The following is a 14,080-nucleotide window of genomic DNA, read 5'->3' as shown; positions in this document are numbered from 1 at the left end:
TAACGATCATCAATTTGATTGAAAATTTGCAGAAGTGATCTATACATTAGGACATAAAAACTGAACGGTTAAAATGTGAATATGTGATCGAAAAGTGGTCAAAAAATGAAAATCTGTTCCTAAGGCTAAGGTATGGATATCTTTACTTGAGAAGGACTGTGTACACAAACACACACATATATTTTTTTTTAGTTAATGATCCATTTTTTTGGCCATTTTAAGGGATCGCTCATCAGACACACTTTTCAATCATTTATTCACATCTTAACCGTTCAGTTTTTAGGTATATATGAGTAGATGCAAAATTGATAATATTTAACGCATTCATGACTGTGATTTATAATTATGAACACGAATGGTTCATGTTGGACATTTTCGGTTAGTTTATTGATTTAATCTAGTTCGATACTTTAACAATCATCAATTTGGTTGAAATTTTGCAGAAATAATATATATATTAGGAGCTAAAAATTGAACGGTTGAGATGATACGATGGAAACGTGAGTCCCACAATGAATTCCTTAAAATAACCAAAAAAGAAATCCGTTAGTAGAAGGGTACTCTATATATATAGTGTGTGTGTATTTCCCACGACGAAGTGTGTTAGCTCAGTGGTTAGAGCACTCACTACCTATGTACGAAGTCATGGGTAATGGGTTCGAGTCACCATGGTTTCATGAGTGAAACCCTTTGATCATATTTAAAAAAAAAAAATTTATATATATATATATATATATATATATTTCCCTATATTCCATAGCAATATATGCCTAGCTAGGGACAAATTATAGTTGATGCAGTCTCTTTATGACCCCCACGAAATTTCCGCACCAGCCCATACTTTTCAATTATAGATAGTTCGCAATCTACATGATAAAATTCCTGCCTGTGTCAGTGTTCTGTTGGGGCATTTTGCAGCTTTAATTTTTGTGAAGTGCAAACGATCATTCATTCATTCAATCTTCAATTGTGTTAGGAGTATTTATCAAGCACTGCCACTTTTCATGAATACTTTCTCTAATTTAATTTCAAAGTACCCTTTTGTTTGGTCTGATTTGAATTTCAAAATATAGGTTCATGTTTGAGGCACTTTCACTGGGCATGTTTAAGCCTTTAAGGCACCATTTTACAAGATATTTATCTTCTCTCTATTGGGGGTATGTTTAAGGCACCATAATACAAAACATAAAAGGGGAAAAAGCAAAAGCGTAATAAGTTAAAAGGGTCTTGGGCTGCCCTCCAATTTGAAGGTCACTTCTTCATCACTTCATGATTCAAACTTTCAAAGATGTATGCCCTTTTGTTACTCTTGCACTCTTGCACAATTAGTACAGTTGGTAATTAACGAAGATCAGCATTGTCTTTTATGAAAATGGTGGAGAGGTTACAAAGGTATTAACAGCACCTAATTTATTTGTGTCTTCCTTTTCATTCTTTCAGTGGGTGGATTGCCTTTCTCTCTTTTGCTTTTGGTGAAGGTCCCTTTTATCTCCTTCTTTCCCACACCCTTTCCCTGATTTAACTTTGGGAAATCCAATCAAAACCATACCTTTCTCTACATTAATAGCAGAGAAGACTAAGCAACAGCTTTAGCTTCAACTAATATCTTTCTCAAATTTTTGTCACTCATATGACATGTTTGCATAACCCTAAAGTCCAAATTAATAAAGATGTCGAACTTCTGAAGTCCTCTGTGAGGTGAAAATCTTACTTCAATGATTGTACTATGTGCTCTTGTTGACAAGCAAGCTTATCTGTTATGATACTGTATGTGTTTATTTCCGAAACTCATCCATTCTTTATTTCAATTATTTTCCTATTTTCCAAAAGCGTAAAAAATTGAAGTATGAAGCTTTAAAAACAATAAACGCTCATCTACAAACTAAAAAATGACATCATTTTCGGAAGAAGTATACTATATATACCAGAAGATTATAGATTTTGAGTTTGACATACTCAATAGGTTTCTTCTACATACCATAATTGGATTAAGCAATTTAGACCGGGGTAGTGAACTTATACCTTTCTCTGTATTGGTAAAGGTTTTTTTGAACAGACTGTATTGGTAAAGGTTATATGTTCAGAAAAATTCTGTGCATTTTATTGACTTACCTGGGCCTTCAATTTGTCATTCGGAGCATCTGTTCAAAGCAAAAACTTTACGGTGACCAAGATCATTCTGTCCTAGATTTCAGTTAGACTGATTGTCATACAGATGGCACATGGATTGTGGGGAAACGCATGAGAGAGAGAGGGAGAGAGAGAGAGGAGAGTAGATGAGACTATGGCCGCCCTGTCTTTAACTTGGTATGGTTAAACTTGTAATTGAATTTTGGCCTTTAATTGATTGAAATATCATATAAACTAAACCAGAAATAAATAAATCAATCAAAATAAAAGAATCCAAAAAAAAAAAAAAACACAAGTGTTAAATCCTTTAATAAGGCAAGATTCAAGATGTACAAGCAGAAACAGGAAGGTCAGCTGCAGTTGCAAGCAAGGACAGTGATTAGTAATGCATGGTCCAAACATGATTATTTTTTCTAGAAAGTCTTTTAAAAAATTATTTCAAATACACATATCATCATAAAACAGCCGCCATGGCTCTCTGCCTCCCATCCCTTTTCCTTCCAAACCCTAGACGCCATGGCCAAGGGCTACATCTATGGCGCTCGGCGCTGAAGCCAAGCTGTTTTCTCTCGGCCTCAAGCCGTCACTTGCCGGCAAACCAAGATCCTGTGTGGTCGACAAATCTTCAACCACAACCCCCTTCATGAAGGAGATCACCGGATCTCCTCTTCCAATACGGCACAACTAATTGCAACTGGAATGGGTGATGGATTGGTCGCCGAGGAACTGTGGGGGCGTCCTCTTGGAGCCCGAAATACAAATCCACCAAAGACCAAGAATGACAAGGAATCTGCTCCTCCATTGAGTCTCACCTATTCACCATGTTCCTCTAGCCCTTCGGGTAAGGGTAAGGGGAAAGAGATTGAGTAATCTGTAAGTTGGTCTTTTAGCTTGCTCTCTAAACTCTGCTATGTTTTTGCGCTAAATATTTGATCATTCTGACGCACCACAATTGCGTCCATTAGCAAAGGGAGGCTCAAGTCAAAAGTATTTTTTGTAAGCCTAGTTTAGGTTTAGTTTTGGCAAGCTCTTTGAATAATTGAGCAAGATTTGTAACAGTGAATGGTACCAGGTGTCCATATGGACCGTTTGTATGTGTCATTCTGGCCGTTCTATCAATGGAATTCATTTGAACTCAAAAAAAGATTATTTCTTCTAGTTAGGGGTCGTCAACGGCCCATTCATAGCGGGCTTGGGCCGGGCCTTGCTATATTTTTAAATAATTGCGGGCCGGGCCGGACCGGGCCGGGCTTTATTAAAAATCAAAGGATCCAAGCCCGTCCATATAAAGCGGGCCTTGCGGGCTTTTTCGGGCAGGGCCGGGCTTGGCCTTGCGGGCTTTTTTGGGCCGGGCCTTGCGGGCTTTATTTATAAATAAATATTTAAAGACACAAGTATTTTTTTTTGAATTAATTTCAGTTTACCCCCCTGAGGTTTGGGGGTGAAATGATTTCACCCCCTCAACTTTCAATTTTGAATTTTTACCCCCTAAACTTTTCAATTTCAATCAGCCGTGTCTAATTTTTACTGTTCCGTCCAAATTGGACGTTAAGTTTGACTTTTGAGGGTTAAAATGATCATTTCAACATAAAAAAATTAAAAATTAAAAAAAAAATCTTTTTTTTTTTTCTGCTTTTTAGTTTTTTTTTTTTTTTTTTTTTTTTCTGTTTCTTTATTTTTTTTTTTTTTATTTTGTCTCCAACCTATATACCACAAGTTATAATAGGTTTATAAAAACAAAAAAAATACTCTAGGTAGTTGAAAGCCGCTCGCTGGTTTACGATATTTGTGACATATCTCCGATAAAGTGAAGAATTTAGGATATATCCCAAATAAAGTGAAGAAATATTTGTAAAAAATAATTTTACACTTTATCTGTAAATAAATATCTGTATATTCCCAATAAAGTGAAGAAATATCTGTGTAAAATCATTTTTGGTCTACGATATTTGTGATATATGTCCAATAAATTGAAGAATTTTAGGATATATCCCCAATAAAGTGAAGAAATATATGTAAAAAATGATTTTACACTTTATCTGTAAATATCTGTATATTCCCAATAAAGTGAAGAAATATCTGTGTAAAATCATTTTTTACAGATATTTATTTACAGATAAATATTGAATATATATCACAAATATCGCAGACCAAAAATGATTTTACATAGATATTTCTTTACTTTATTGGGAATATACAGATATTTATTTACAGATAAAGTGTAAAATTATTTTTTACAAATATTTCTTCACTTTATTTGGGATATATCCTAAATTCTTCACTTTATCGGAGATATGTCACAAATATCGTAGACCAGTGAGCGGCTTTCAACTACCTAGAGTATTTTTTTTGTTTTTATAAACCTATTATAAACTTGTGGTATATAGGTTGGAGACAAAATTTAAAAAAAAAAAAAAAAATGAAGAAACAGAAAAAAAAAAAAAAAAAAAAAAAAAAAAAAAAAAAGTAGAAAAAAAAAAAAATTATTTTTAATTTTTTATGTTGAAATGACCATTTTAACCCTCAAAAGTCAAACTTAACGTCCAATTTGGACGGAACAGTAAAAATTGGACACGGCTGATTGAAATTGAAAAGTTTAGGGGGTAAAAATTCAAAATTGAAAGTTGAGGGGGTAAAATTTCACCCCCAAACCTCAGGGGGGTAAACTGAAATTAATCCTTTTTTTTTTAATCAAGCTTTGGAAATTCAATGGATAATGATCAAATACAACCAAAGATAACATATCTATATAACTATATTGTACCCAAAAAAATCTATATTTATATATAGATACTAATTTATTGATAAATAAATTTTTAAAGACACTAATTTTTTATAAATCTATATTTATATATCATACACTCCAAAGAGCAACCCCTATCGATTCAAAGAAAATGAAAAAACCGACCGTTGGATGAGTTTATTACAATAAATTATGAGTGTGGTAAAAAATTTAGCCAATTTCACCATATTTTCTAATCCGATCGGATTAGTCAACCGTAGACACTTATATGTTTTATTGGTTGACCGATGCAGTGACAACCTCGAAACGTGCTTATTTTTTCACATCACATTTGTATATATTCCATCAATGGATGTGCGTGGACATAAGATAAAAAAATTAATTTTAATTACAAACACATTGGTCTATACCAATTTTCCTCCTAAAGTTGTATGACATATTCATTGTATTTAAATTGTTTAGGTTCATTCTAAAGCAATCATGAAGTGGAAAATGAATTCAGAGAAACCAACCGATCGATTGAGAGATTGTAATGTTTTATGGTGGTTGTAGAAAATCCAGCCAATTTGGTTATTGTTTCGAATTCGATCAACTAGGTCAAACTTAGTTACTCTTATAAACCTATATTTATATATCATATACTCCAAAGAGCAACCCATATCAATTCAAAGAAAATGGAAAAACCGACCGTTTGATGAGTTTATTACAATAAATTATGAGTGTGGTAAAAAATTTAGCCAATTTCACCATATTTTCGAATCCGATCGGATTAGTCAACCGTAGACACTTATATGTTTTATTGGTTGACCGATGCCGTGACAACCTCGAAACGTGCTTATTTTTTCACATCACGTTTGTATATATTCCATCAATGGATGTGCGTGGACATAAGATCAAAAAAATTAATTTTAATTACAAACACATTGGTCTATACCAATTTTCCTCCTAAAGTTGTATGACATTCATTGTATTTAAATTGTTTAGGTTTATTCTAAAGCAATCATGACGTGGAAAATGAATTCAGAGAAACCAACCGCTCGATTGAGAGATTGTAATGTTTTATGGTGGTTGTAGAAAATCCAGCCAATTTGGTTATCGTTTCGAATTCGATCAACTAGGTCAAACTTAGTTACTCTTATAAACCTATATTTATATATCATATACTCCAAAGAGCAACCCATATCAATTCAAAGAAAATGGAAAAACCGACCGTTGGATGAGTTTATTACAATAAATTATAAGTGTGGTAAAAAATTTAGCCAATTTCACCATATTTTCGAATCTGATCGGATTAGTCAACCGTAGACACTTATATGTTTTATTGGTTGACCGATGCCGTGACAACCTCGAAACGTGCTTATTTTTTCACATCACGTTTGTATATATTCCATCAATGGATGTGCGTGGACATAAGATAAAAAAAATTAATTTTAATTACAAACGCATTGGTCTATACCAATTTTCCTCCTAAAGTTATATGACATATTCATTGTATTTAAATTGTTTAGGTTTATTCTAAAGCAATCATGAAGTGGAAAATGAATTCAGAGAAACCAACCGCTCGATTGAGAGATTGTAATGTTTTATGGTGGTTGTAGAAAATCCAGCCAATTTGGTTATCGTTTCGAATACGATCAACTAGGTCAAACTTAGTTACTCTTATAAACCTATATTTATATATCATATACTCCAAAGAGTAACCCATATCAATTCAAAGAAAATGGAAAAACCGACCGTTGGATGAGTTTATTACAATAAATTATAAGTGTGGTACAAAATTTAGCCAATTTCACCATATTTTCGAATTCGATCGAATTGGTCAACCGATATGTAGAATATATATATATATATATAGAATAATAGAAGTATAAGAACTTCCACACACACACACACACACACACACATATATATATATATAAACACACACACACACACACACACACACATATATATATATATATATATATTATAAACACACACACACACACACACACACACACATATATATATATATCTCTATATATATATATATAAACACACACACACACAATATATATATATATATATATATCTATATATATAATTATATATACATATAAACACACACACACATATATAAATATATATACATATATATAAACACACACACACACATATAATATATCTATATATATATATATATTTATTATGCGGTAATGCATATATATCTTTTCTATATATATAACACACACACACACACACATAAATATATAAACACACACACAAATATATATCTATGTGTGAGTGTGTGTATATATATATTTATAAACACACACACACATATCTACACATATATATATATATATATAATATTTTACGGGCTTTTACGGGCCGGGCCTAGCGGGCTTTTACTGGCCGGGCCTAGCGGGCCTTTGGCGAGCTGGGCCTACGGGCCGGGCCGGGTTTTTGACGGCTTTTGGCGGGCCGGCCCTCTGCCCACCGAGGCGGGCTTTTGAAGGTTTTTTGACGGGCCGGGCCGGGCTAAAAGCCCTCAAGGCCGGCGGGCCTCCATCAGCCCACTTGATCCGCGGGCTTTTTGATGAGGCCTACTTCTAGTTGTAATAGGGTAGAATTTTCTAGATTTCCTAATCTGTATTTGATTAGGACTCCTTGTATTCCAAGATAATATATATGTAATCCTCAATATAAAGAGACTCCTATCATCAATGAAAGTATCCAAGTATTCTCCCAAATTTACTTGTTCTTAAACATGTTATCAGCACGAAACTCTAACCCTGATTCAATAAGCCAAAACCCTAGAAAATCCCAAAAACCCTTTGGTTAGTCAGGTAGCCCCCATCACGTTACTAGCCTCACAGTGCCCTCGCTCCGCAGCCCCTAGCACACCGTTAGCCTCGCTAACCAGATCCCCTGCCCAGCTTTGTAGCGCCCCCCCATGTGAGCATGCCAGCACCCAGCTAGCCTCGCCAGCCCAGCCCCGCACACCCTTGTACCTCGTTGCCCAATCGCCAGTAATGCACTATCACACGCTAGCCCTGCAGCTAGCCTCTCTTGCACCGTTAGCCTCGCAAGCAACTCTTCAAGTAAGCTTTTCAATTAAAGTTGCTACTTTAATTTAAAATTTCTGCTTCTTGCATTCGGGGATACTAATATCCCTTCTTCTACTTTCCACCTTCTTATAATGTGGGACTGAGCTGATTGTGGGGGTTTTTGCTATCTCCAAACATTGGTTCGTTGAGAATAGTTTTACAATCAACCATTATATATACATCACTATTTTGATCTAATCCAATATCTCTTGGAAATAGAATTTCTTGGTAGCGAATTACCTAAGAAATTATATTGTTTTCGTGTTTAGCTTTTCAGCTCTGAAACTAATCCTGTTTTTTTTTTCTTTTAGGATGTCCAACTTGAACAAGCTTGATTTTGCTCCATTAAAAACTACGGGCATTAGATATCACAAATGGGCTCATGATGTCTGAAATCACCCCAAAGCCCAAGGGATCCTATCTGATATCCAAGAACCCACCACTGATATGCTCACCAAAACTACTTCTGATACTTTGGAAACAAATAATGCCAAAGCAATCATTCTGAGGATAAGTCATATGGATGAGTCTTTTCAATTCGAGTATCTAAATAAAGAAGATCCTAGCTAGAAAGCTGTGGGTCTCACTCGAAGAGCATTTTGGAAATGTTCGTTACTTCCTGCTTCCGGATCTAGAAGTGCGATGGCATAATTTTCGCTTCTGTGATTTCAAGTATGTGCTTTACTACAATTCGCCAACATTACGCATCAAATCTTTGATGAAATTCTGTGATAAAGACATCACATATGTTATGTTGATTGAGAGGACTCTCTCCACCTTCCTCATTTCTACATTGATGATTGCGAAGAACTATCGTATTGAAGTTAATGCAAGACGAATCACAAGGTTTCATGCCCTTATTGGGCTTTATCTGTTGCTGAGAAGCACGACACTATCCTTGTGAAGAATTATAATTCGATAACCATGGGAACTAAGCCTACTCCGGAGTCCAATTATAATAGCGCTTCTAAAAGACGAAGCCTAGAGAGAAATCCTAAATCTAAGAATCAATCCTGATGTTTTGGTCCATACAATCGCTTTGCTGAAGAAGGTAACTGCCAGAGGAAGTGGAACGGAGCTGAGGAGGCCCTCTACCACCGCCGGTCATGGTGGTGGCACTGTCATCGGCCCTAAAGAGTATCCTACTCGCACAAAACACTCCTCAATTAAGGGAGTTCAATCATAAAGACATGTGTTTTCGATATGGAGCATTTGGTCATTGGACACACATTTGTAGAGCATTTGAAGGTCTTGCTGCAGAATACAAAGTGTATCGCAAAGCAAGAGAAGCTCACAACATGCAATATGAAGACCAAGAGGTCAAGCTAAGGGTTAAAGACTTTAAATCTAGCAATGATAAGGAGAATGTTGATTTTGTTTACAGTCTTTTTATTTTTCAAAAATTGATTGTATTGGGCACTTGCCATATTTTTAGTAGATGCCTTTGGCATTAACTTTTCTTCAACTAGGCTCATCCAAAATGGATAAGATGTCTAGACAAGAGTTCGAGAGAGAAGTGTTTTAAAGGAAGTATTACTCCACCAAAATCTCTCATCTTCTTACATAGTCGCGTTCGGATTGGAGTTACCGAAAGAAGTTAAGTGACAACCATTGTCTGCATTGGCTAGTTTTTGGATTAGATTTTTCTATGGATAGAAACTTTGATATAACCATTGCCTTTATGAATAAAATTTTGAGCTCTTTCATATCAACTTTATTTTAATTATGAGCTTTTCTTTTAGGAATGGATTCTGGAGAACTTTATAGTCTTGCAAGTACTGCAACTACACAAACAATTCTTCTCTTTAGGCAACTATTTTTAGAAATGTTGCCTATACATTTTTCTGTGGCTGCGATGGCAGGATCATCGAGTTTGGTTCAAGGATGTGGAAAGCCACAATTCCTCTTGCCCAACGTCATCTTGATCAATGTCGCAAAAGCTCTCTACGCTCATAGGGCAAATCAAACCCTCTTCGAGCCAATGGATTTCATTCGAAAACGCACTGTGAGAACTGAAATGAGTTCCTTTGCATCACCTCTAATGATTGCGGATGAAAGCGCATTCTAGAGAAACTTATGTGTCTCTCTAGTGGACTATATGTTACTTCTATTTGAGCCATTGAATCCAACAATGTTATAATAGAAGATCTCTTGGATTCTGTAAAAAATTGGCTTTGGCATGACAGTTTAGGTTATCTTGGTCGTGATATGATGATCCATATATTAAAGACTTCACACGAATATCCTTTCCTTCGAGTAACAAGAAGCAAGAGTCAAAAGTTGATTCTCGGACCACGTGGCACTGCCGCTGTTGCAACGCCTTATCCCTAGTGACACCAAGAATGGTGTCATCATCTCCCATTATGCTTTCAAATCCAATAATGGCACCCCGACCCAACCAAAATCCTCATTGGTAACTTATAAGGCCCCTCGCTCATTTTGCAAAACCTATTCCATAGGAAAATGAATACTGGGACCATCTTATGCAAAGGATACAAAAATTCTTATCCGTATCTTAAATAGAATCTAAAGGGATATCTGTAGATCTTTTCAACCAACTTATGGATCTTTACGATACTTTATGGTGTTGGTTGACTCGTCGATAGGCTGGTCACATGTTGTGCTCTTGTCCATTCATAATGTTGTTTATGCTAAATTCTTAGCACATATTATTTGTCTATGGGATCACTATCGAGATCATCCTATTAAGTCAATACGACTTGAAAATGCAGGAGAGTTTACATAAAAAACTCCATAGGGATAGAAGTTGAGCATCCTGTTCCCTATGTGCACACCCAAAATGGTCTCGCAGAAGCCGCCATTAAACGACTACAAATGGTGGCCAAGACATTGGTAATACAAACCAATCTCCCTATTTCTGCTTGGGGTTATGCAATATTGCATGCAGCTATACTTATTCATTTACGACCCACCGGCACTCAACTTTTCTCTGCATTACAGCTAGTGACTGGGTACGAACCTAATACTTATGCATATTTGGGTGTGTGGTTTATATGCTAATTACATCGTTGTAGTGCACCAAAATGGGTCCTCAAAGACGAATGGGCATATATGTTGGATTTGAATCTCTAACCATCGTCCTCTACATAGAACCCTTGACAGATGATCTCTTTACCGCTCGTTTTGCAGATTGTCACTTTCATGAGACAATGTTCCCATTCTTAGAGGGAGATAAGAACGTAAATGTTTAATAGAAACGACAGGATTTGTCGTGGTCTATCCCCACTTTGTCTCATCTCGATCCCCGTACCACACAATCTGACTTGAAGTGCGAAAAATTATCGAGCTTCAGAACATAGCAGATGCTTTACTTGATGCATTTTTTGACATTGTTAAAGTAACGAGATCATATGTACCTATTGCAAACGTGTCTGCAAGGATAGATTTCCCTAATAAAGGACATAGCGACACCCTAAATTGAGGAGAACACAGTGTCGCAATCGTAGATGTTGGCGTTGTGGCTTCAAAGACTGCGGCTCCCACTAAGAAGCATAGAAGGCACTAGGTTCGAAGGATACTCGCCCTACAAAGAGAGCGACTTAGGCACAAAATGTTCCTTTGATTATCAACACTCAAAATCCGTCTCATGAGAATGTTTGAGATTATGCTTATGTCCAAGAGACATAGTTGGGGGACGCCTCAACATCAGAACCAACTGGTGAGAATATAGAGATCTCTGTAAATTACACTAGTGTACATGGGACGTAGGATAAATACTCCATAATCATTGATGATGTATTCGGGTATTCTGTTGCGCATGAGATCATTGACTCCGATGACATCTAACCTCACTTCGTTGATGAATGCCAACGTAGAGCAGATTAGCCTTAATGGAAAGATGTGTTCCAGGTTGAATTGGATTCACTAGGGAAGAGGAAGGCATTTCGTCAGTAGTTCCAACACCACCAACCTAAAACATGCTAGTCATAAATGAGTTTTTGTTAGAAAGCGTAATGAAAGAAACGAGTTGTAAGGTGCCAGGCTTCTCACAATGTCTTGGAATCAATTACAAGGAGACATATTCTTCTGTTATGGCCGTCATTACGTTCCGCTACCTTGTTAGTTTGGTAGTTTCCAAAAAACTGAATAGGCAGCTTATGGATGTGGTCACAACGTATCTTTATGGGGATCTAGATACAGAAATATACCTGAAGGTTTCTCATGGACTTCAGTTACCCAAGTCAAGTGGTTCTAGACTACAAGACGCCTTTGCAATAAGGTTGAAACCCTTACTGTATGGATTGAAACAATCCGGACAGATGTGTTATAACTGTTTAAGTGACTACTTGATTGAGTAGGGATATGTCGATAATGAATTATGCCCATGCGTTTTCATTTAGAAGATAAGTTTCGGATTTTCTATTGTCGCGTTATATGTAGATGACATGAATATAATTGGAACCCTTGGTGAATTAAGGGAAATTATTGAACATTTGAAATCTGAATTTGAGATGAAGGATCTTGAGAGAACACGGTTTTGTCTCTGTTTATATCTTGAGCACTGTGTCGATGGAATTCTAATTCACCAATTAGCTTACACTCAAAAGATGCTTAGGCGCTTTAATGAAGATAAAGTTAATCCGAATAGCACTCTCTTGGTCTTTCGTAGTCTTGATCCTAAGAAGGATCCGTTTCCTCCCAAGGATGATGATGAAGACGTGTTAGATGACGTAGTGCCCTACCTAAGTGCAATAGGCGTATTATTGTACTTAGCACATTGCACAAGATCGGTCATCTCAATTGCTGTGAACTTGTCAGCTAGATATAGCTCTGCGCCAAGGCGACGTCATTGGCAGACTGGTGTAAAGAATATCTTTCTATACTTAAAGTGTGCGATATGTGTTTCTACTGGTTTCTTCTGTGTAACCAAACAGAATGCGGTACCCGTAGGAGAGTAAAAAGATAGCTCCGTGTCCCTGTCAAAAGAAATACACAACGTCAGAGGGACAAACCGAGCTGGTCGGTGTATACCTCTCTGATACTTAAGTAAGGTTATGTATGTAATTTGACAGAGTAATAGTAAGAGACAAGAATCTATTACCCTTAATCAAGGTGGTTAAGTCTGACTTAAATACTAGGAAAAGAGGTTTCCCTTTTCTTTGATGTGGGAGGCAGTCCCCTAGTTTGCAGGTTTTGATGTATACTTTAGTAAGCCTTTTTCAGGCTTGGTGATGCCTATTATGGCCTCTAGTGTTGTCCCTTGTGGAAATCACAGTACTGGGTATCGACCCGTGGTCTTGGCATGCCACCTTGGTGGCCCAATGTGATGGGGTGGTGGTATGAAGTCTTATGTGGCAGGTCGGAATATGTGTTGGTGTGTACAAGTCCCCCAAGTTCTCATTCAAGATATTTCTTAGGTAGGGATTTGATTGTGTTGTTTTGGCACATAGGCTTCATATAGTACCATGCCCATAGGGAGTCCCCCAAGTCTGGATGTGAGAAATTTCTTAAAAAGGTGATATCCAATTTGTTTGTAAAGTCACTGTATGTAGCTAAGCTACAGGCGTGCTCCGTTGGGCTTAATGTGAGGACGGTGGGGTGTAGTGAGGGCTTAGGCCTCGGTGACCCAGTGGGGTACAATAAGGGCTTCAGCTTTGGTTGACCCGGGGTGGGGGGCAGAGTGAGGGCTTGGGCCTCTTTAACCTGGTGGGGTTTAGTGAGGGCTTGAGCCTTATTAAAGAAACTTGTTTTGCCATTTTGGCTTTCTTTAATTGAAATACACGAATTTGAAAACCCATATATAATTAAATCCAATTCCAAAATTGCTTCCCAATTCTTTTCAAATTTCAGTTTCCTCACACCTTTCACATTTCAAAGCAGTGTATCCATCTTAGCAAAGGTTTTAATTGATTGGGGAAAAAGATGATCAGCTTGGCATTGTCCCAAAATCTAATTGGGGATATTAGGATTTAGTGATTAGATACAATGTGGTCGTTTCTTTTGAACTCGAGGGTGGGCTCGAGTTCTAGTGTAGAGAAGGAGCAGACTAATAGGAAAAGGAAATTGCAGCAATGGAGGAGAGAGTCCCCAGTTCATCTGAACTGTCAAATTTAGCCCTTCATTTGAACTGTTGAATTAAACCTTTCTTGTGGGTTTA

This window comes from Rosa chinensis, chromosome 3, assembly GCF_002994745.2.
Source record: "Rosa chinensis cultivar Old Blush chromosome 3, RchiOBHm-V2, whole genome shotgun sequence".
Lineage (NCBI taxonomy): Eukaryota > Viridiplantae > Streptophyta > Magnoliopsida > Rosales > Rosaceae > Rosa > Rosa chinensis.
This window is presented reverse-complemented; position numbering follows the sequence as displayed.